Raw genomic sequence first — 25,013 nt, forward strand, 5'->3', positions numbered from 1 at the left:
CTAAGAATTATTAGTCTCTAATATATGCTTTCAGAAACAAATAAAAAAAAAAAAACATGTAAATTTTATTCTAGAATGCCATTGTACAATTTACCCTGCCAGAGTCTCAGGCTATTTATGTTTTTGACTGCACCATCTTCACTAAACTTTAAAAAAAAAAATTACCATGGTAACCACTGCATCACACAACAAAGACTTGTATACACCACTTAGATCTTTAAAGAGGCAGAGTCTGGAATGAAATTATAGTCTGCATTTTTTAACAATAATATTTTTCTTAGTAAATGCCTCTTTTGTTGTTTTATCAAATACTTTTGCATTTAAAAGCAGCATATAAAATAGAGCATCTAAAATAATTCTGTTTTAAGAATGTTAACTTTATGAGAGCTGTTCATGCAGCTGAGATCACTGAGCTGTAAGGTATGATAGGCTATAGGTGTGAGATGCTGATGCTCTTTATTCTGTCTTTCTATTAATTTTCCTACACATTACTTTTCCATGTTACCATTTTTATTGCAGTAGAGTGTGGATGTCACAGGAAGGTCACACTGATGACATATATATTTATATATACTTGCCATACATATATACACATATATATACAAATATACATGTATATATATATATGACTACATTTTCTAAGTGATTTTTAGAGTTAAAAAAAAAAAAGTGGGGGGAAAAAAAAAGTGGAGGCCATTCCATCTGTCTCCAACTTTCTAACAATGCTTGATACTTTCATGTGAGAGCACTCAGCCCTTTACTATTGCTGCTCATTCCTCACCTCTTGGTTCACATGGAACACCCCATCCCAGAGCTGCTCTGGGTGGAGGTAGGGAGTGTCACAGGGAGCTGACACATGAAAGCTTGGAGCCCTGTTGATTTTCCTGGCTGCTGCTTTGGCCTCTGCCAGGACTGCTAAAGAGCATCAGGATTCCAGAGCTGAATATTCCAGGGCTGCTAAAGAGCATCAGGATTCCAGAGCTGAATATTCCTGCCTGCCCACATGGCAGCATCAAACAACTGGGGGTCTATTTCAGGTAGCAGCAATGAGATATACAATTATTTTTGTGCTTCAGAATAGATCTAAGGCAGAGAGCAAGGATCCTGTCTGACATCTGGGGAGAAGTCTGGAATTTTGAATTAGTCCCATGGATTCCCCTGAATTGCCATGTGCCTGTAGTTTTAGAGTGTGGCCACAGCCTTGTGCCACATTATACAGAGTTTCTGGCAAAAGCTCCGTGTTGGTAGAGCCCTGCTCATGCTGGAATCACTTTCTCACTGGAATAAGCAGAATCTGAGACTCCTTCTCTCTCCCTGCACTCTGGAAATTCTTCATTTTTTTGGTAAGCAGAGATGCTTGCTATTATTTAGCTCTCAGCAATTTTTTTAACAACTGAATTATAAACGCAGGAAATATAAGTTTATAATGAAAATGACAACACCACATTAAAAATATCAGGAGCAGTGGGCACTGTGACATTGTCCTTGCTTTGGTTTCAATCCCTTCTCCAAAGCAGCCCTGCTCCCTGCAGCACTGGAGGTGAAGGCTCTGAGCACCTGGTGCTCTGACCATGCCACGTGTGGGTGTGTGCCTGCTCCCTGATGTGCTGTCTCAGCACACAGCTGAATTTTGAGCTATGCTGCACCACTCCAAGTGGGTGGGCAAGAAACAAAAGAGATGGGATGCACTTATCATGGGATTAAATGCTTCCTTTTTAAAATTAGTTATGTAATTGGGAAATTCCGATAATTTGACTTCTCATTTGCACATATATAACCAGCTGAGGAAGGAAAGATCAGACTCCTGTTTTTTTGGAAAAGGAAAGATCTTTCCTTTTGCTCCTGGTGCCTGCAGCCTTTGGATTATTCCACATATTTCTGCAGTGCTGTTTGTATTTTTTTTTGGTAATCTGAGTATTTCTCAGCTTCCATCTATTGAATAATCATCTCAGACCTAATGGATGTAGGATAATCTCCCACAATCTGAAACAGTTCTGGCCAACTAAAAATTTTGGGGCTGCAGTAGTGATGTCTGGGTGAAGTTTAACTCCCTGGGACAGTGTGGAGGGCAGAGCAGCCAGCAGCAATTGTGCCTTTGAGGGAGGGCACTTTGGAATTTATGAAAGGTTTACTTTACATTTCATTCTGCCTTTACTGTCCCCATTTCCCTCATCCTTTCATCTGCATGTGCCTACCTTCTGTCAGAACCTTATCTGACTGAATGCTGGAGTGGAAGATTAGGAAATTAGTAAATTGATGTTATTTAAATATCTGTTAGAGTGTCACATATCTAAACACAGGGTTGGGATTTCATGCACCAGCCACTGATTCTGGATGTGCAGGGGGTTGCTGTGTCCATCAAGGCAGTCCTTTACAATTAGTCATTCTTGACTGAGAGTTATTATTATGAGAGCTGCTAATGAATTACTTTTTGAAAGTCATTCTGATGTCAGAGTGCAGGGGGCTGTGAAAGTAAAGGCAAAGTTTACTTCATGAAGCTGAAAGAGAATAGTGGAGCCAAGGGAGTAAAATGTCCATGGATTAAGCTGGAGGACAAGAGGTAGTAAAAGTAAAATGAAGGAAGACTAAAAAGTGAAAGGAGTGCAGAAAAGTTGAGACATAAACAGAGACAAGCTGTGGGTTGAAGAAAAAGAGGTGGTTACATTTCTTCAGCAAACTTCCTAAAAATTTCGAAGGGCAGTGAGTAAGGAAGGACCTCTTGGAACAATAAACCGCTGCTTAGAGTCCTGGCTATGCAATTTATCCCAGCATTAGAAATACTTTGAGTATATTTAAGTATTTAAAATAACAGCTTACATTACTATGGCAACCATGTAAACTGGCCACTTCCTTTCTCTGCTCCAAAACAAAAGGACATAAATTCCCCAAACATTTTTCTGCATCTCACACAGCCCTATAACCCCCCTGTCAATTAGTTCATGGTGGCTACATTTAAGAGTTTGTCTCATTGGCCCTTGCCACTTGTCTGTTCTACTTTTGTTGCTTTTCACCTGCAATATCTCCCTCAGAGGCAGGATCTCATTAATCACTGTCATTCTCAGTAGTACAACTCAACTGATTTTCAGAGATTACCTGTAACATGTAAGCAACACATTGACAAATAAGCCCTTGAAATTCCATGTTTAATCACTGCAGTAAAATGCCATTTCTGTTAATATTGCAGTTTCTTCACTTTAGATAATTGCACCTTTCTTGATTGTCAGATATTCAGTGAAATAAGTGAGGAGAGAAGAATGACTGTAACTGAATCATGTGTGAAATGACATCCCCTTTCTTTTCCTCCTCCCCAATTACACCATCTTTATGACACAACATGGAGAAAAGGATGCTTTCCTCTCCAAGAGAGAGGAATAAGTTGGTTGATATAAGGTTGACATTCACAGCCCTGGTATCTGGATGCTGACTACACTAGCCAGAACAAGTCTTAGTCCCTACACAGGATGGTTTTTCAACAAATACCATAACAAAATATATATAAAATAAATAACAAAATACTGAATGAATCTCTTAAATGCCACTGGTTGTATTAACAAGCAGTGGTTTTGGATCCAGCCTGTTTTCTTTTGTCCAAACATTTTGGACGTTTCTTCTGTCCAGCCCATGAACACAGCAGTGACTGGTGAAGCTGAAACAGTGTTTTTGCAGTTGATATTATAATTTCAGAACAGTATTACATCTCCATACTTCTAAAGGAAGGTCCACTTCCTAAAAATGATGTATTTACACAGCTGCTGAATCTTTTATATGCAATTTCTGTGGAAACAATGTCTCCCTGACTGCTTGCCTGTCAGCTCCTATTGTGAGCAATTAGAAAAGGGCAGTGCAAGCAAGTAAAAGCGCTCTGGGTTCTTGAGATCTAATCTTTGTGAGAAAAGGACTTTGAGCTGGGAGCAGTAATGCATTGTGCTACAGCAGTGCACAAGCAGTACTTTTTTTTTCCTTGTCCTGATTAATTGGTTCAGTGTTAAGTGAGGTAACAGTTTAAAGAACTAGCTCATTATGTGAAATTACTCTGTCTGCTGTGATACTTAAAGTCATCTTGCAACACTCTGGAGCTCAATGCATAAAATATTACATTGGTAAGTAACTCTCCCGCTGGATAGAGCCATTTCTTTCAGAAGTTAACTTAGGGATATGAGAAATCCGTCCTTGCACAGAGTGTCTGATCCAGTGCCAGTGCCTAAGGATGTTCTTGGAAGGATTCCCATCTTTAAACACTGGATTGGGGTCTGTGGTGCAGGAGCTAAAGTGCTGAGGGTTATACTTGCAGCAATAAAATATGGCATTACTGTTAATGTAGGAAAAAGGCTACAAGAGCATAGCTTGACAGTGAAATACTGACAAGAGAAAGCAAGATTTGTGTGAAGGCAGAAAAGGGGTCTTTATAGAGGAAAAACTGGGAAATCATGAAGATTAAAATAATAGGTGTTTTTCCCAGCTTTTTCTCATCTGTTGCAACCTACATGCAAGGGAAGAACAAAGTGTTTTTTCTTCACTTAGGCAGGTAAATAGGATACCAGTTTCAGAGGTGTGAAGGGTAGGGCACAGACATCACACAGTGATGTCAAGGGTTGTTATTATGGAATAGCCAAGGTACCAATGTTGAGATGCCATGCACTTGTTCCCCAGGCTGGCATAATTAGATAGCTGCAAGATAAGATACTTTTGCCCAGAATAACAGAATATGGGGGGAGCTGGCAAAACAGCACATACTCTTGAAGGCACACTCAGCAGCAAAGGAGACAGTTCCTGCAGGGAGTTGTAGTAGGTTTTTTAAGGTTTTTTTCCTCATCTTTACCAGCCTGAAGACAACAGACTCATCTCTAACTTATACCAGGGGTGCAGTAATCAAAGCATGGTGCAGAAGCTTAAGTGATAAACTGAAGATATGTATATTATTGTGGTAATCCATTAGGAAAAAAGGCTTTTTGCTCATGTATTAGCTCATTTTGTGCCATGAGCTTTTGATCCACGTATCCTTGTCTCTCTGTAATTGTGACTGTATGATTTTAAAACTGATGTCAGAATTTATGAGTTCCTGATGCCCAGTCATGTGCTTTGAAGAAGAAAGCACGCATAAGCAAATTAACAAAACCAGTAACCTCTCTGGACATTGTGCAAGAATTGTGGTGTTTTGCATTGTAGCAAAGCTAGAAGCCAACAAAGTGACCGGTTTCTCTCCCAGAGCTACAGTGAATTTGATGGCATTGCACAGACTTGGACATATATTAAACAGAGCCATGTTTACTTGTGCTGCATAAGAATCACAGGGGGAAGGAAAATCAATGTTTTCAAATGGAATAGAAAGGAGCTGTGAGGAAAAGAAATGGTATTTTCAAGCTTTTTTGAAAGGTAACACAAACAATGCACACAGTAAAAAAATCTCTGAAGAAAAAGCACTTGCCAATGTCTTCTTTATTCTGTGTTTAACCTGTTTTGGAGGATTAAGGGGTGGTAGGTCCTTAGTATTATTTTAAAAGGTGGGGATTGCCTGGGTGATAAGACTTTGAAATTGATATTTTGAATTGGAAGCTGCACGATGCATATGTACATCTTGACAGCAGCAGAAGAGAGTCAGATTTTAGAGGAGCACTGAGATGACACTGAGAGTGCATGATGCAGTGGTGTAATGAAAGAGAGATCAATGCTAAAATGAATGTAACACCACTGAGGAGTACACACAGATCAATACTCTCGTAAGCCATGGAGTATAATCCTGCTATATAGGTCCTGTTAGATAGTATACTCAATTCTAGGACGACAAATTTTTCTGCATTTCTTGAATGTACCTCTGACTTATCTATCCTAAAAATAGTTCTTCTTTTGGAATGTATAAGCTTGACTCTTTGTCTTCCCACCCATGCGTGCTAAGGAAAAGATGCAGTGCTATTTGTAAACTCCCAATCCTCAAGAATGTGGCTTAGGAAGATAAGATGGACAGTCAGCAATGAGCTGTGTTTCATCAAGTCTTTGAAATATTGTTTTGTTCCTGTCCCCTCTTGCTGCCCCCTCTTTTTCATGAAGGAAAATATTTTAAGCACATTTATTGAAAATGCACTCTCAAGAGAAAGGGGGAGTTCAGTCTTGCAACCTTCACTTATGTTGTGCAAAAAACTTGCACAAATTTTTTTTCCATCTCTTGATATTGAGAGCTTAAAACTATTACAAAAAGATCATAGAGTTTCTCTCATTTCTTGATGCCTGGATAGCCTTGGAGTCACTGAACTTTCATGGTTTGTGTCCAAAGTTTGCCAACCCATGCTATCCCTGCCTGGGATGTTTGTTAATGTCTGATGGATATTGCAAAATAATTTTTCTTAGGAAGGAGTAGATTGAGGAATGAATGGGAAGATCCTGCACTCTGACTTTCATCTTTGGATCCTGCAGGGCCATGGGAGGCATCAGAAGCACAATCTGCCATGTTCTTATGGAAACTTGGTACTTGGTATGGAGAGAGCAATGGAAATGGCATTCCTGTCTCATTTTTGTTCTCTTGTTTGAAGGCCAGATCTCCTTGAATAGACACAAGCTCTTAGAATGAACAGCTCCTTGATTTAATTTCTGCTGCGGATCTGACTGGCACTCTCTGTAGAAAGGGAAATGTATCTCAGCTTCTAATTTTCATCTGTCTTCTACTTTTCCTAATGCGGGTGGGGTTTTTTTTTCCCTTGTAAATTCCAAGGAAAGCTATGAATTATTGAGTTCTACTCCTCTGTTTTAGAGTTCAGTTGTTTTTACCCATTTCCTCAATGAGATGACTTTGTTTTGAATTTCTTTGCAGTGGAAAGCATGCATTTTTCTAAAGACTGGAGAAGCTAAAGCAAATAAAGATAAATTAATAAATACATAATTACAGTGTTGCTTCAGGGAAAAGTTTCTAGGCATAATCTAATAACAATGTCTGGAGATACTATTAGTATTGTGTGTTGATTCTGGATCCCTTGGGATAGTCAAATAATTAAGCTTGTGTTTTCCAGTCCCTTTTGGCTTTAATAGCTATTATGATCATTAAGTGTAACCTGCCATAGACTCTGGTTTCTAAATGCCTTTGTGAGTCCAAGACCAGCTCTGTGTCCCCTCATGAGGGAAATGGTTTGATGAGAAATAGAAGTCCCTCAAGACACTGTTCTCACTTTTGTTCCAAAGCTCTTTTCCTTCCAAGTATCCACAGCCAGCAACTTTTCACAGCTCTTGCTGAGCTGCAGTTAATCTCTACTCCTTCTGACACTATGGCAGCTCTAAGATGCCATTGCATTTGCCTGCATTTATCCTCCTTTTTCCCAGTGTTTGTGACTGACCCCATCACCACAGTCCTGGCTGTGTGGGTGCCGAGCTGAAAGATTCAAACTGAATTGTCACCACTGCAAAGGCTGCTCTTAAGGAGATGCTTTTCATGATGCAGCTCTGAATTCAGAGGGTGTAAGCAGAAAGCCTTCAGCCCTAGTTTCTTCCAGAATATTGCAAACATTTCTTTTGCTTGCATGGCAAAAAGCAGACACTTGTTGGAGGGGTTGTTCCCTGTCACATTAATTGGCAATGCTGGCAGCCAACGCAGCTCCAAGGGAGGGAATTCACTTTCCCTGATGCAGAAAGAAGCAATGCAAAAGCAATACACAAACAGAGCCAGGCACAGCCTTTTGACTGATCTGTCACTCCTTGCTGAACTTGCCTGAAATTTATTGCCAGTTAGACAGCATTTCCCTCTGTTTACTGATTTGATTGAAAGGATGATTTATCAAGGCTCAGCATCACATTGAGCACTGCTCTCTGCTCCGAAGGGTAATGAGTTGTACACACATCTCATTCTCCTTCCCCACGTGATGGAGAAGGTGAGAGCCTGCTGGCTCTGGTGTGACACAGACAGCTCTGCTGGGAGGGGCTGCTCCCCCTTCCTGCAGGACGGGGTGTGCTGTGCCAGGAGGACAAACACAGAGACATGCAAGGAGCAGCTGTGGCAGAGAGGGAGTGCAACGGTGTGGTATTTTTCCCCGTGGCCGGAAGGAAATTATGAATCTGACTCCATGTTCTTAGAAGGCTAATTTATTATTTTATGATATTGTATTACATTAAAGAATGCTATACTAGGACTATACTAAAGAATAGAGTAAGGATACTTTGAGAGGGCTTAACAAGATACTAATGAAAAACTCGTGACTCTCTCCAGAGTCCTGACATATCTGGATGTAATTGGTCATTAAGTAAAAACAATTCACATGAAAACAATCAAACAACCACCTGTTGGATAAACAATCTCCAATCCACATTCCATAGCAGCAAAACAAAGGAAAAGTGAATCAGATAACTATTGTTTTCATTTTTCTCTGAGGCTTCTCAGCTTCCCAGGAGAAGAAATCCTGGCAAAGGGATTTTTCAGAAAATATGACAGTGACACAATGGGAAAGGACAGCAGGAAGGATGATGACAGAGGTAAGAAAATAAAAGGATTAGAAATACCAGAAAGTGAAATGACAGCTTGCTGTTGTCACCACTGTCTCTGGATGCCATGGCTTGGTGCTGGTGAACATTTTTTTTGTTAGCTGCTGTGGCACAGTCCCATCACAGCACACTGGGGACCAACACCTTCTCTCTGAGTGGATATTTGTTTAGGTTGTGGGGACTTTTCCTTAAGCAGCTCTGCTATTTGTTTCAATCACAACAAAACCCATTGTCTCACCTTAATTTACAGAGTCATAGCTAGCAGTATTTCTTTTCAGCATAAAGAGTGCATTGGAACAAATACCACCATTTATCAACTGTAATGCAGTTCTTTATAAAGGTCTTACATGAGCAAAGAATAAAAATGCAATGATAGTCTCACAATAAATACCCTAAATCCTTTATTGCCTATTTATGGTGTAATCTCTCAACAGTTGTACAATATATGACTGTTTAGAAAAATATCTAGAATACAGTTATATGGTTTATTTACCAGGAGATGGCAATGGCGATCTACTGCAGTATTAACTTGTATACAAGGCTCTTGTAAGTCTTCCACAACACCACAAACTTCAGTATGAATGAAACCAGAGTATTCCAAAACTGCTTTTTCCTTCCTTGTTTCTAACTTATTTCAGTTGCTGTTATTCACTGTATTTTTTTCCTCTCACTTTTTTGATTGAAATTGCTGTCACTACATTTTTTAAAGATGTCTAAATACAGTCCTCCTGGTATTCTAGAAAACAGAATATTATTTAAAAACAGAGCAGCCAATACCATTGAATAAGATATGCCACGTGTCAGGAAAAAAAATAAAATGATTGATGAAAGTAAAAGCTTAAAAAATGCATTTAGCTTTACAGTATCAAAATTGAACTTGAGCAGTTAATGAAAAATAAATTATAGGTTATGCTTCTAAAAAGCAGGCTATAATTTTCTATTAAGCTGCTTGAAGTATGATTTTAAAGTATGCAGATGACAAAATTTTTATATAATTTGAAATTAACTGAGGTCTGCAATGTTGTCTGTATTGTTACATTACCTTAGCCTGTAGTAAGGTGCTCATCATTCTTTATGAATGATGAATTAGTGAATTAGTGCAGCACTGATCTTCACATGAAGATCACTTTCATAAACACTGAAAGTAAAAGTTTGGCTTCTTATGGGATTGCTTGATGCTCCTTTATATCCTTCTCCACATGATTTCTGCTTTTCTCCCCAGAGCCTGCACAAGCTGAACAGTAGGTTTGTGCATGTTTATGAGGTATTTGGCAGATTTCAACCTGAAGCTACAGCAGGTGAGTCTCGCTGCTCTCCTCAGCTACATCCCTGTCTGTTTGGAGTGATCCAGGGGCACTGCTGGATATCTAAACCTGCTTTGAAGCAGATCTGGACCAATTATAGCAGTGACCATCTTTAACCAGGGATCTACTCCTGCAGCTGGCTTTTGCTCTGGTATTCTGAAATACATAGACCATGTCTTAAACAATCACCATGGGGCTCTCAGTTGGGAGGGCTATCCACCCTCAAGTCAAATAAATGCGGTAACTGAATTTGCTGTTTGCAACATCAAATACCAGCATTATTGCCTTTCCACTGCTCCTATTTTAGTGTTACTGAAAAAGCCAGCCAGGACCTTAGATGTGTGAGACTGTGAGAGGAGCATGGAGTAGGTAAGGAGTACTTATCTGAGGCAACAGATGATAAGAAGGAAAAACCCCATTGTTTTACTCATGTGAAAGTCTTGATTTTCTACTGTTCTTACTGTTTCAATTACACTTAATTTTCTAGAGTTCTTCTTCACCACCATGTCTACCTTTCTACAATATCTTTCCTTCTTCTGCTCTGCATTAAGTGGTGCTCAATCAAATCTTATCTCTACAAGGGAGAAAAAGCAAATTTAGAGCATACAGAAAGTATTTCTCTTAAGTCTGCCCTCTTCACAGCTTCATATCAGGCAACTTTTGTGTTGGGATCTGCCTGCTCAGAACTCATGATGTAGCGGAAAAGCTGGCTCCAGCTAATCAGTAACAGGAGACCCCTGTGTCCACAAAACCAATCACACATTTCACATCCACAATATCTTTCCCTCCACAGACCCTACAGGGTATAACAGGAAGACAGAGGTAGGAAGGACCTTTGTCAGTCTTTTCTCCAAAAAGGAAATCAATCCATGGAGCAAAATGAACTGACTGAGTGAAAGCAGCAGGAGAAGGAGGGAGCAGAGTTTAGAGTCTCTTGGCTGCTGGTGCCTGGCTGTATCAACCAACCAAATTTTCTGTTTCCCTCTCACATTTCTGTATGTCTTTAGATTCCTCTGCACAACAGCACAAAGCCAATCAATACAGTGCTGGATTCCTCCCTGTGCACCAGGGCAGCCACAGGATTCACCTTATGGTGAAGTTCTCCAGCAGCTCTGGTCTAACAGGGCTGGGAATCACCCCAGTGGTACTCATGCCTCTTCAAAGGACAAATTTTGAGAAAGGGTAAAATGATTTTCAAACTGACAGCTGCTCACACAAAATCCCTTTTCTCCTCTGCTGGGTCTCTTGCTGTGAATACCCATGCTCATGTCAGCTGTGTGCAGGGAGGAATTATGAGTTTCCCTTTTCCTATCACTTATTTAGCTCCCTTGTTTTACCAACATAGATTGTGCTTACATTCTAGTACAGACTAGAGATACCAGTGCTGGCTTGAAAGGAATTAGCTCAACCAGTTCTTTACTTTGCTAAAATCTGTCCTGTAAACATGCCAGACTGCAGGCTCTTGAGAGTGGGACTGTTTACAGCCTTGTTTTTACATTGTTTAGTACAACAGGGCCAAAGAAGAGAAGCTTTGGGTGCCCCTGGAGTTCCAATAATTTTCACAGTGACACAGAGGGAGAAGAAAGGTCAGACTCAGGGGTGACTGGTTCATAATGGGTCAAGAGAAGTTTAAATTTCTGAATTATAAAGTTGTAAAAAAGATTCAAAGGGAAGTAAGGGCATACTCAGCCCACTCTTTGATAGTACAATACATAAAAACCGGATTTTGTAGGAGTATAATAAAAGATTGTATAGGAGTATAATAAAACCCAGACACAAGTCTGAAAAATTCATTAGTTTCTGCCATGACTAAAATAAGCACTGTCTAGGAAAACTACTTTGCAATGGTAATGAAAAGCAAGTGGAAAAGCAAGTGTTAGCACCAGTGCTGCAATGTGAAATAATTTCTGTATACTCAGATCTGTCATTGTGAACAATGTTGTTGATTATAAACCACATCAAATTCCCAGTCCCCCTAGACATGTGTTTTATTTTGCAGTTTTTCTGGTAATTATGAAATCAACAGAATACTATCAAGTTTTACCACAATTAAGCTAAATATATACTTAAATGATATAACATAGTTGGTAATTGCAATATCTCTCTGACTTCCTTCCAAGGAACACTCGGCATCATTTCTGGAGCATTTTCAGGGGTGGCTGCTAATGATAATGATGATGCTGAGCTCTCTCATAATTTTGTACTTTCAAAGGTACTTCAAACCAATTTAGAATCAAGATTCGACCTGCAGAGCTTCAATTCTTGTGAGCTGATAAGACAAGGCTCCTAGGCTGAGTGGATTTTATGGCCTCCTCAGTGTGTGGGGGTTTGATGGAGGAGAGGGTGGCGCAGACTCACAGCCCTGTGAGCAGCTCACTGAGAACAGGTCTGGATCCAGTCACTTGTGAGATAGTGCTCACCTGTAAAGCCATCTCCATGCCATTGTGCTGAACACCTTTGGGCTCCAGGAGATAAAAATGCTTGTCTTGGGTCCTCAGTGAGGGGGCAGCTGTGTGCTACAGCCCTTCGAGCAATTGCCGCTTGCTCAGGGTCTGGCCAGGCTGTCATGTTGGTGATGGGCCTGGGAGGCAGGAGGTTTGTTCCAGTACTTTCCTCAAAGTTTGTCAGATGCATAAATAGCTCAAGAGACTGCTAATATTTCCCACCAAAGTGGAACTCTCCCTACATTGGCAGCTTTGTCTTCCTGTAGCTGATCATTGCTGCCATTCTGGCCACCGGAATTGAGCGTGTGCTCCAAATTTCTGTTTACAGTCACTGGAATCCACTTTGTAAGAAAAGATAAGGCAAGTTTGTTTGTACTTCTACCATCAAATTAACATTTATATATTTCTTCAGAAAGATAAAAACTCAATGAACATGATGATCTAGGAGGTCTTTCCTGACCTTATTGATTCTAAAATGATTCTTATTACCTCATTTTAAATATCCTGTCTCCATCTAACCTTGCTTACTATATATGATACCATTTGTCTGAGAGGTAGTTTTCTGTCTAACTGAATACTACCTTTTAAATAATTTGGTTTAATAATTGACATTTTTTTCATGTCACTGAAAGGCCAAGGTCAGACAAAGCAAAGACAGATCATATGTAATTCAAAGGCTGTTTGCCCAACTAAAATTAGAAATTGGGATTGGTTTGGCACAAAGATACTATTATGACTGTATATTAAAGAGTTTTTCTTAACTGAATTAGATAGATTAGACAAGTAATAGAGTTTATAATAAAAATGCAGAGTTTTTAAAGTTTCTTGGTTTACAAGTGTAATGAGCCAGGTTTTATTTAATGTTAAGTAGTATGCAAGTTGATATATTTTGGAACATGTGACAACATGTTCAGATTCCTTCTAGAATATGAAATTGTCACCATGATTTTAAAAGCAGCTCTCACAGGTCCAAAACCTTTGGAAGAAAAACCTCTTGGTAAAAGTGCACTAAAAGAAAAAGAAGTGTTTCCTCTATGTCTTTTAAACAACAGTCAAGAAAAGAAAAAGCATTTAATCTTTCCCCCTTTTATAATGCCTTCTGGAAGCACAGCATCCTCCTATCTGTTTCCCAGTTTGTGGATATAGAGAGTATCTTTGCCTTTTGCTTTTGCCTGCTAAAATCAGCCGGTGCAGTTAGGTGGTGGGTGTAACCACCTGGGGATTTAGTATGGTAAATATAGCACTTAGAAGCTTTTTGTTTTCTCTTTTCTTCAGGAAACAGTGAGATCTCTGCTCTTAAGTTTGTCTTCATGAAAATGTCCACTGGACGACTATGTTAAAGAAATGAAGAATGAACAGGGAGGAAGGTAATTACAAGAAAAAGTGAATTTCTAACCATATGCAGAACTACATCTATCACAGTGGATGTGTATTTTTCATTACCAACATGAGATAAAGATTTCTCATCTCAGCTGCATGAAAAGGATTGTTTTATGTCCATTGAAAGATGTCTATTTCTATTGGACTTTCTGATTAGCCTGTGATGTTCCCTGGTTGATTAGTTCCCAACACTTTTCCATATTGAGAGCTCATCATTCATACCCTGTGCATGTCCCAGAACCTCTCCCTTGACCAGGGGTAGACAGCTCATTTTTTGCCAGTTACTGGCATGCACAGTCCAAGCTGAAGCTCAGAGTTTTTGTCTCTCAACCACTACAAAACTTCTGGGCAAACATAGCCTCGTTTTTAAACCATTTCAAGCAACACTGAGTTCAGCAGAGGTTAGCTTCCTTCCTTTTTCCAGTTTTCTGAATGAATTTTACAGCTTGAACTGTGTGCTCTGTGCTTCTGAAGGCAGACTGCTGCTATTGGCAGTGTGACTGCTTTACATAAAGTTTGGCTACACCCCTGTTGCACTGCAGGGACACTCTGCTGTCCAGGGATAATCCAGAAATTGCACACTGGGACTACAAATACCCATCACTGTGATTATGAAGACTTAATCGTCAGTTTTGGTGTCTACCTTACATGGACCTATCTAAAACTATTTTTGTGCTATACTTCCAAAAAACTTCCACCCAGGTCCAGTTCTTTTTTCCCTCTGCTTATCTCATTTTCCATTGTCATGAAATAAGAGCAGAAGCCCAGGCACTATTTCATACAGCTTAATGAATTTGACGGACAATATTGTCTAAGAAAAATCTTGTCGTGTTGCATTTGTAGGAGAAATGATTCAGGTAGTAGGAGACCATGACTTTGAAATCTTTCTCTGCTGAACATAATTATATATTAACTAATTCTGCTAATGCAAGAAAATATTTATGTGCTGGTATAAGGCTTCATTTCTTTGCCATAAGACTGTGCTTTGCTTTGTGTGGAGAACCCAACCACAGTGAGCTGGGACTGCTTGAGGCAAAGTTAGCAAGTTTATGCTGTGCTGTCCCTCATGGGAATGTTTCTCTCATGAACAAAATTGTCTTTACTCCTCTATGCAGTTATTTTACCAAAGAGATTACTTTGAGCAAGTAAACAAAGTGAACCTCTTCCTTCACTATCCTGCCTGATAAATAGGTTCCTATATCTGCAAAGTTAAATGATAGAATCAGGACAAACAGAAAATGTTTTACATTTTGTAGGCACAGAGACAAGTAGCTGACCATTTCTGGTGCATTTATTTTCAACTTCCTTGGGAAGATTAAGCCAGCTGGAGAGTCTTCAGAAACATTGAGCCACTCAGAGGGGCTTTCTGCCTGTTGTTTTCTGTATTAAGATTTTGGCTTGGGCTTCAAGAGCCTCCACAGCATTTTCTGCTCTGCTTTCCTCAGACCAGCAGCCTTCAATCCAAGGAGTGACCATTTAGTCAGAGCAGAGACTGAGCTTTCATAGCCAAAACAAGAGTCTTGATTGCCCCACATGTGTAGTTCCTGTCTTCTTCCTAAGAGCTTTTTAGTGACAGCAAAATAAAAAACATGGAAGAAAGAGAATCTCAATGGGGATGGTGCAACCACTTCAGTTTTCTGACAGCTTAACCAGAAAACCACTGTTTTCTGACAGTGTAGCTGTCAGTGTGTGGGGTAACTCAGTAAAAGGCCACCCCTAAGTGCTCTTAGGTCAGCTGGAGGAGTCAGGAGTAGCTCTTGAAAAGCAAAAAGGACCAAATGGGTCCAATACATTTGCATTTAGCATGACCATACAACTGTAAAATAAAGGGAATTCCAAAAGGAAACCCTTTTTGTTACACAAACACTGAGCCACTGCAAACAAATCTAGCAAGGCTGAGGGTCCAGCTCCCTGGGCTGAGCATCACAACACCATGGGTAATGTCAGGCTGTCAGACACTGCTACTGTCACCACCCTAGTACTGAAAATATCTGTGAATTTCACTAGTTTACAGAAACTGTCAATGAATATCTTAATCCATAAGCATAGAAAACACAACTATTTTACCATGCAATTGTGGAAGCTAATCCCTGGCAAGGTCATTACTTTCACCACTTCCCTTGTAATCCCCCTCATACACATACAGAATAAGACTCTGAAGCCTAATCTTTTCAATGCTGAAAATGAGACTTTTATGCAAACTGATAAAAGTTCTTTGTTTGATTTATCTGTAAACCAAAATAGTCTGGTAGTTTGCCTTGAAGTTAAAAGAAAAAAACATACTCTGTCAAATCCTGTGTATTCCTTTTTATGTATTTTGTCATTTCCCCTCTATTAACTCTGTCCTAAGGTTGAAAAGAAGAGTGCACTCCAGTTTCCATTTACATACTGTACTTTAGCTTTGACTCTTTTTTTGAAACCTGTTAAATTTATTGACTATAAGCCCCTTGAGCTATCGAAGAGTATGCAGCTTACATTAGATATCTTTTGAAAGATGCTACTGGTAGGCTGTTTTAATGTGTTTGCTCTCTCCAGATACAATTTGTCTTACATATTCATTGGTTTTTAGTGCCAAGACCAGTTTCTTCATTGTAGCTGTTGTTTGGAAGTCTCACTCAGATATTAAGGTTTAGTAATTTTTCAGTGCTGCTCAAGGGATCTGAGTGTCAAATGAAATAATGAGTGGGAATTTGGGCATTGAAAACCCCTAAGCAGCTGGCTTTGGAGATCTCAATAAAAAAAAAAAAAGGATATAATTCAAGATGGCATGAAAGATACTTTGGGACATCTAGGATGTTTTATATGTACAAATAGAGCTGGCCAAAAAGTAGTACTTTCCATTCACTGACAATTATATTTCAGTTTAATTTCAAGATTTCATATAGCCTAAAAGTCAGAGAAAATTTCATTTGCAAAATGCTAGCACATGGAGCTGGGAAAACAGAATATGTTCCCCTGCATTCTGCAGCTGCTTTTTCTAGTGATGGAGCTGACTGGAATACTGATTTCTTTAAGCAAGGGCTCTGGGTGGGAAGGATCTCTTTTCAGATTAGTCAGGGCTTTCAGGTGCTCAGTTTCACAGGAGAGAGTCCACAATCCTGGAGAGAGATCTCAAGGCACCCAGACTTCTCCTGTGAGGCTGGTCTGGAGTGTGGGAAGGGGATGCTGTGTGTAGTGTGGTTCTGGCTCTCACTGATAGGAGCCCAGTCCTTCTCCATGCCCTGATGAGAGCTTTGGAATATCATTTGTTCCACAGTACAGGTGTTTGCACCTGGAATCTGACCAGGCAGGACAGCCACACAGCATGGATTTCACAGTACAAAGTAGAGACAGCTGGATTGGGATTTTCAGAATTATGCTGTCATAAATCTCCTGCCTGTTCAGCTTAAATATGAGCTGTAACATTCCTCAGTTGGTAGCCAGCACCCCAAAATCTGTTGTGCCTCTGGGACAGAACTTGGACTTCCCTTCAGATTGTCTGCATCCTGCTCTGTGTGCAGTCACTTGTGTTGGATCCTGAGGCAGATCTCTGCTGTGGTGTATTTTTATTTCTAGAAAATCCATACCAAAAGTCAAACTCCTTTCTCTCTGAAACTCCAGGCACTGGCCTGTGCCTCCAGTGAGGTTCAGGTGAGATCTCTGTTCACTGCAGCCCACGCTCTTACCAGCTCATGCCAAGCTTCCAGTTCTTCCATCCAGATGTTCATACCTTCCAAATCTGTTTTTCTGAGGAACATTTGTGACCCCAACAAGTACAGAAAAAGAAAGGTAATTCAGTGAGTGTTTCACATGGAAAACACTAATTGTACTTTGGCTTTCAGTGAAAAAAGATGGGGAGGTCATGGTGTCCCCATCCCCACCTGTTGGTTTAGACCCTCTGTGGCCACGTCATTGTGGGGGTGATCTCTCTCTACAGGGAAACCAGGAGAGCCTAAAATATTTCCATGGCCTTGTTTCATAGCACCTAAAAGCTTTTACAGGCACAGATGTTGCAGCTATTAATGAAATAAATGTAGTTTAAGTAACATTTACTCTGTAGTGGGAGTGGAAGAGGGATATATTTTGGCTTATAGTGCACATGTCAAGTAAATGCAATTGTCTATTTCTGAAGTTTTATAGTCCCCATCATCATAATTAACTTAAGTAAAACTGTATTTAGCTTGCATATTACTTCAATTTGCTGCAAAGTAAATCACCAAATAAATCAATAATTTACAATCTAACAAACAGCACAGAGTTTTCCAAAAGAAAAAAACAAACAAACAAGCAAGCAAGCAAGCCATTATGCCTGGGCTTTTCTGAATGCAGCACTGCTCCTTGCCTTGCTTCTCTGAGAGGAATGTGACAATTTCCAACACCAGACATTTTCACTCAAGCAAGCAGGAATCTTGTAAAACCAAACAGATAATGACACAAAACAAAGCTTTGATTAGGAGCCCCTGAATAATGATCCTTTTCACATATCCAATGTCTAGGATGTTTAACATATTTTACATTTAGAATATATCAAGCAAGTTCCTGATTAGAATTTGGTATCAAGAGAAACACATTTTATTAGACAGGGAGCGTGTCAGGGCTTGGTGCCAATCGCCTGCAACGAGTTATGTTACAAACACATCCAACACCCACATTTGGAGAAGTGCAAGAGTGAACATGTTTCTTATGTTCCTCTTTCCTGCTCTGTTTTCCTACAAAAATCATAGAGGCAAGTGGAAGTTATCTCTTGGTTCCTACATAGAAATAAAAAGGTGAAAGAAATTTTCCATGGCATAAAGAAATCACAGGTTTACATTGTTGAAAATTGGTGTTGGGCTTGGATGCTTTTGTACAAGTCATTGCTATGGAGACTGTATTAATTGGCTGCATTTCTCATGTGGGGGTAGGTAATACTCAGTGAACTCAAAAGGTGGAGAAAAATAATTTTGATATGTGTTAAATTAGCTGGTGTTTTGTGTTGCCAGGAGTGTAGCAGGGAGCAAAAGCATAACAAAAGTCTGAAACTTGGGGATATTTAGAATAAAGAGAACATCCATAGGTGAAGTATTTAAAATGAGTTTGGAACCAGGGGCTGTTAATCCTAATTTCAGAAAGGAATAAAACTCCCTCATGTTTCATTTCACAGCATGAGCCATATATTTTCCTGATGAATGTTGGAAAGGTATTTTGACTGTACCCATCTAAATCCACATTTATCATGGAGATTAGGCACCTTGCTCTAGAAGTTCTAGTTCTGGCTAACAATGGGGAATAGTTACTAGAAGAGATGATCCACTACCCTGGGTAGAGGAATGATTTTATACAGCTTCTACACTGGTTGGTGCCCTTTGTGTAATTCTCAACATATTTGCTGCAAAAAGCTACTTATCTTACTCTCATGTGGTATTACAGTAATCATTGTACGTATTGTAAATATTTTACAGAGGATCAATGCAAAATTATCTTATTATCTTGATAGGTTTGTGTCTATAAGCAATGAAAAGATATCCTTTAGAACATGACACATTTTGTTTTCTGCACTATATGTTAACATGAAGAAAAATTGTGACTGCATGCAACCCCCTGAAGTCAGAAGTAGGAATATAATTATGTATCAGAAGAAGAACGTTTTAAAGGTTAAAATTACATTGTATTTCCATAGATAGAGATGTTTGTATTTCATTAACTAAAATGACTTTCTTGTTCTCAACACTTCAGGAAAGAAATTATTTTTGCATTTGTTTTGGGATGAGTGAATATCATCCCAGATCTTTTATTTGCATCAGTGTGCAATGTGCCATTTTCTCAAATGAGGGCTGGGTGTATTTGCAGAGCAGACACAGAAGTGTGTCTGATTACCTCACCATTTCTTTGTACCCATCATAGATGGAGGTGAATTAGAACACATCAGCAGGAGGGGATTTTATTTTCTTCCCAACCAAAGCATCAAAGAATCCCAGAGCCCAGTTTAAGCAACTCAGACTGAAAATAGACTGGACTGATTTTTTTTCTTCCTGGTTCCAGTAAATACTTGTGTATTACTTATAATGAGATTCTTTCAGGAGAGATGCTGAGAGCTGTAAACACCCATGTTGGAGATAATGCTCAGTAACGAGACTCAGGCCTTTCATGCAGCTGCAAGATTTGCTGAGCAGAGCTGTGAGAAAATAGCAGGGTTTGCAAAAGCCCAGGTATGGATACAGGTATACAGGCAAAAAGTCTATTTACCAATACATCTTCTTTCTGTTTAGAGACCTACAGTACATTCCAGTGTGTGCCAGCACAGCTCCACCTGCAGACAAAACACTTCAAATATGAACAAGGTGAAAGATGGCTAATTATTTAGGCTGTATGTCTCAGAGCATTACAGTTTGGTGTTCCTTATCCCTCCTGGGGTGCAGGTTATTGATACTGAGAGATTTAGTTCCTGACTCTGCAGTTTTAATTCCTGTTGTGTACATGATGCTAAGCCATGTCCCTGATTGCCCAGAGCAGAGAGAGTTTGAAGAAAGCCAAAGGAAACAGCTGGAGCCACCTGAGTGCTGGCAGCAGGCAGTGTGCTCTGAATGCTCCATGAAATGAGATTTAGGTGCATGCAGCATTTGCTGCTCTGCCACCAGCCCCTCACTAACCAGGACCTGGGCAGGAGACATGGCAGAAGGTTGTGCCTGGTTTCTGCTGATAGTTATGAGCAGCTTGATATTTTCAGCATTTTATGTCAGAAGTCTGTTCCCTGGAGAAATGATGGGTGTGTCTAATCAAAAAGTGATCTCTTAACACTTCCCAAGACCTTGTTTTCTATTGCAGAGGTATTGTCCATGGTAATAGTTGCTATTATCTGTCACAGACCACTGAAATCCTCATTTCCAGTGAAAACACACTGGTCTAGACAGCACTTTGGCAGAAAGCATTTCTTTCCTTTGGCATGTGGTGTAAAGGGGAGAGAGAAACAGGGATAGGAAAGTAAATGAGACCTCATGTTGCTAAGGTTGCTCTTCTAGAAAGCCAAGATGTGGGTCACATCTTCAGTGTGACCTGAACAGAGCAGGGGTCACTGAATGATTCAGAGAATTGTGGAATCATAGAATGGTTTGGGGTGGAAGGACCTTCCAATGTCATCCAGTTCAGCTTCCTGCAATGAGCAGGGGCCCCTTCCCCTACATCAGGCTGCTCAGAGCCCTGTCCAAGCTGATTTTTCTAGAGATGGGGCAACCACCACAACTCTGGGCAACCTGTAGCACTGTTTCATTTTGAGGTGAGGATGTGAGAGTCCAGCTCCTCCCTTCTGGTCATCTTCCTTTCCAGTGGAACTTGGCCATGTTACAGTTAGGGTAGGGTAGTATGTCATGCTGTCATGCTTTTTTTTTTTTTTTTTTTTTTTTTTTTGTTGGTTGGTTGGCTGATTTTTGGTTAGATTTTTTTTTTCTTTAGCTGTTGTCAGCTTTCTGATAGAGATGAGGAGTATTTTGTATCTTTAATAACTGCTGCAGGCAGGAAATTCTGCTGCCTCACCCTGGCAACCTCACTAACCAGCAATCTGCCTATTCTCTGTGTCATTTCTGTAGTGTAATGGGCATTTCTTTGTGACACATACAACATTTGTTGCTACTTTCTTGCAGCTGTGTGAAGCTCCTGTTTGACATATGTTTCCATGGAATTAGTTAAACTGTGCAGCGAACAGATTCTCTGTTTCTGCTCAGTGTAGCAGGGAAGGTAAAGGTTATCCCCACCATAGGACACGGGGAGGAGTGGTCACTCCTCCAAGCTGCTTCTGGAGCTGTGCTGATGGTGTTTGGTGAAGCAAATCTGCTGCAAATTACAGCATGTGGTTATAGATCAATTTATGCTCCTGCCTGCTGCCAACAATGTTCTGTGCACCAATGGAGCTAACTGGGTAAACAGGCACTCTAGTAACTGAAAATAACCAAGTGTTGTTGAAAGGAATAATTAATTAATGTTTGTAAAGCACTTAGAAACTGAAAAGCACCTTATCAGTGCTAAGTGTTCAGGGGCCTGGCTTTCTCATCAGAAGGTAAAGTCCTTGTCTTTGTTAGTCTTAACTGAACAAAGCATTAAGGGTATAAAGCCTTTGTGTCTAATGTCCTCAGGTGTTTTTGTGCCTGGCAGTCATTAGGATGCAGTAAGTAAACAAGAAGAAACTATAAATGGCCTGAATCAGCCCATTTCCACTGATGCCAGCAGAATCAAGTTGATTTACATTAGCTGAAGATCAGCCAGGGAGAATCCAAAGCACAGCTCCTCTTCTTGATGTCAGGCTCAGCCAGAGCCAGCCACTGGTTTATTCTCTGCAGCTCCTGCCTTTGTGAGCCCAGCTGCCAGGAATGAGCACAAAACTGTATTAGGGCACAGGGTTCCCTGTGCAGTGAGGTGGACAAAGTGGATGGCTCAGATTTGCTCCCTGGGGCAGGCAGCACGTAAATGAACATTGTCTCTTGGTGGAGAGAAGGAATCCCATTTATCAGCTGTGCCATGAAGGGCTGAAAGGGGGACACCTATGGCTGACCCTGTTCCAGAGCTCAGCAACATGGAGAGTAAGAATCTCTGCCTTTACTTCAAAAGTGCCTTGGCTCCCTCAAAACAACCTCAACTCTTCCTGATGCAGAAGTCACTGACTGAAGGGGGGATTTAGTGAGAAGGCTAAGAGGGAAGTGAGCCACCCAGAACAGAACCATCTGGGGAGATGTGGATGTTCCTGGGAATGTGATCCAGCCCCAGCAGCCCTCAGCTCCTGCCACACACAGTGTGGGGCACCAGACCTTCTGTGCAGCCATCCAAGGGCTGCTCTGCTCCTCCAGGAAGGTGCAGCTCACAGTCAGCATTCCTATCTGCCTAAGAGGGTGCCCATCTGTACTTCACTCTCTCTAAATAGATCAGAAGCTGTGAGAGCAGGAAAAGGGGAAGGAGAGGGGAAACAATCTTATGGAACACAGGGAGCTGCAGGAAAGGGTTTAAGACTAATTGGCCAGAGAGCACAGAGAAAAGCACTGGCCTGTCCATAACAGCACACACTTTTAAGATTTTTGTATCCCTTTACCACACAAGTTTCCTTTCTTCAGCCAGAATTTTTCAGGCTAAATTTGATTATATTGAGCATCTGTTTCATATTTATGAGTATCCAGGACCTCCATCACTCACATTCAACTTCCAGATGAATGAAAAACCCAATAATGTGCCCATTTATGGTGCATGAGCAGTGTGTCCACATAGGCATCACACACAGTCACTGCCAGGAGTGCTGGGAGAGGGAATCCAGTCTTTGATCACTTGGGTGTTTCTTCTCACAGGAGATCAGTAGCCCTTTTTTTTTCTTTTGGACTAATTGGCAGAGTAAGAAAGGTTACCTGCCAAGAAAATCCAATTAATCGGCCCTTGCTGCTCCTGAATAAAGCTCCATGGCTGACAAAGGGTAGCAGTCAGAGAGAATCAAAATAAGCCACCAGGACATCAGATATTCTGTTTTTTTTTCAATCTCTGCACCAGCCTAGAGCAGAGTATGTTTGGCTCACTTCAGTGGCAGTGCTGGAACACAGAGTGCCAGGATACCCCTCCATGATGTCTCTGGAAGAGCTGAGCATTGCTAGGATTGGTTAACAGTTATCTTTGTGATTAGCCATCTGTTACAGATCCATTTATTGAATCTGAGGGGGGACAGAACCCTTGCATATCCTGCTTGCTCCTCACTTTGCTTGAGCTCACCATAGGGAGCTTTGTGCAAAATGCATAAAGAACAACAACAACAAAAAAATGCTTTTTTTAAAGGGAAAAAATTGTTGTGGCTCTATGAATAGTAAAAGTCATTATCATTTCTCTTTATCAAGATCATAGGATTAGAGCACTGGATAATTTCTTTCTGGAGGTTGGAATAAGAAATTGAGAGGTCTCACAAGTCCAAGCAAGATTCTGGAGCTGCTCACTTGATCCCAGTAACCTCCTGCCCCACAAATCCATAGCTATGGAAGGGAAAACTTGGTGTCAAATCCTTACATACCCTGAGTCTATTTTCAGCTAAAGTATCCAAGTTTAGAAATTTAAGAGAGCCAAAGGCTTTGTTTCTAAGTAGATCTAAGTAGATTTCTGAATCCAGATGAAGTGATTTGGGTGACACACCCAAAGAGTCCAGCACAGGCAAATGACCCAATAGAAAGTTCCACAGATGTCAAGGCAGAAGGTGAATTTGTGATAATTAATTCTTTCTCCTGGGTTATGTGCTGCTAATTGACTTGGCAGCAGCACCATCACTGTGATTCATTGGCTCTTGGATTTTAGGCCAGAAGCAGCAATGATGATGGTCTGGTCCTACTGCCTGCAAAGCAAAGCCCACAGAAGTTCACCTGATGCTTTCTCCACCAACCCCCCAAATTCTGCTTAAATTACCATTTTTATTGAAAAACCAAGCTTATTAAACAGCTATGCAATAGAAAACGCGTCAGGTGCTTGGTAAGTAGATTTAAAGGTAATTGTTTTTTTAAATTTTGCAGCTTATTTTTCGTATCATATTTATATTGATATTTCCATACAATTCTATTTCTTTTTTGTTTCTTTTTGTCTAAATGAACCCCAGGAAAATTAGGAAAACAAACAAAAAATTTTGGTTTTACTTTTTAATTTTTAAATTAATCAGAGGTATCCTCAGTGCATGAAATGGAATAGTTTAGCTCTCAAGTAGTTATGATACAGGTATCCAGGTGAGCCAGCAGTCACAAAGATGTTATTTCCTTGTTATGTCATGAACATATCACATACCTGTCTCATCTGTAAATAGAATATTAACCACCAAGAACCTTCAGAATCTGGGAGAAAACATGGTGAGTTCCCAAAGGTGCAAGTGGACTTGTTTGTGTTTATAAATAAGCCACCAAGCTGATGTGATTAAACAGTTACTCCATCAGTGTCTTGGCCCTTCTTTTCTCCATCTGGTAGGCAGGCAGGCAGATTAAATATATGCCATGTGTTTGTTTTCCCTCTACAAAATGAGCTCTGTTAGTATTTCTTGTCACCATGAAGTGGTACCTACCAACGATACCAAACATTTAGATTTATGTTAAAAAATGAGGAGTTACCAGGAATTCAATGACATGCCACCCAAAGCACAGTATTTTATTAAAGGAGATGGCAACAAACCATAATTTTTATTTAAAAAAAGCTCAATTACAACTTTAGAGAAAATTAAATTTATCTTTGAGCCTCAGTGTTTTGAAGCTACCAGTTGATTCCTGGAAGTGACTTTGAAATGAGTTTTGGGAAATCATTTTAGTATTGACTTGGGGCATAACGGTTGGCTGTTGTTTTTTTGTATAAGATTGATTAAATTACTCTGAACAAGCTCCAAGTACGTGTCCCTCTCTGAGGCCAGTTGTGAATATGACCATAATACACTCTCTAAAACATATTTCAGAAAGTAAATAATCTCTAAAACTGGAAGAACATCAAT

General features: G+C 40.2%; 1 long non-coding RNA gene across 1 annotated transcript; it reads left to right on the top strand.

The window, feature by feature from the left end:
• The first annotated feature begins 663 nt into the window (after positions 1-663).
• Positions 664-13,566, top strand: LOC118690359 (uncharacterized). Its single transcript, XR_004980767.2, has 3 exons — positions 664-8,448; positions 9,680-9,755; positions 13,481-13,566. It is a non-coding gene; the product is annotated as an uncharacterized LOC118690359 (long non-coding RNA).
• The last annotated feature ends 11,447 nt before the right edge of the window (positions 13,567-25,013 follow it).

The sequence above is a fragment of the Molothrus ater genome, chromosome 10 (assembly GCF_012460135.2).
Source record: "Molothrus ater isolate BHLD 08-10-18 breed brown headed cowbird chromosome 10, BPBGC_Mater_1.1, whole genome shotgun sequence".
NCBI lineage: Eukaryota > Metazoa > Chordata > Aves > Passeriformes > Icteridae > Molothrus > Molothrus ater.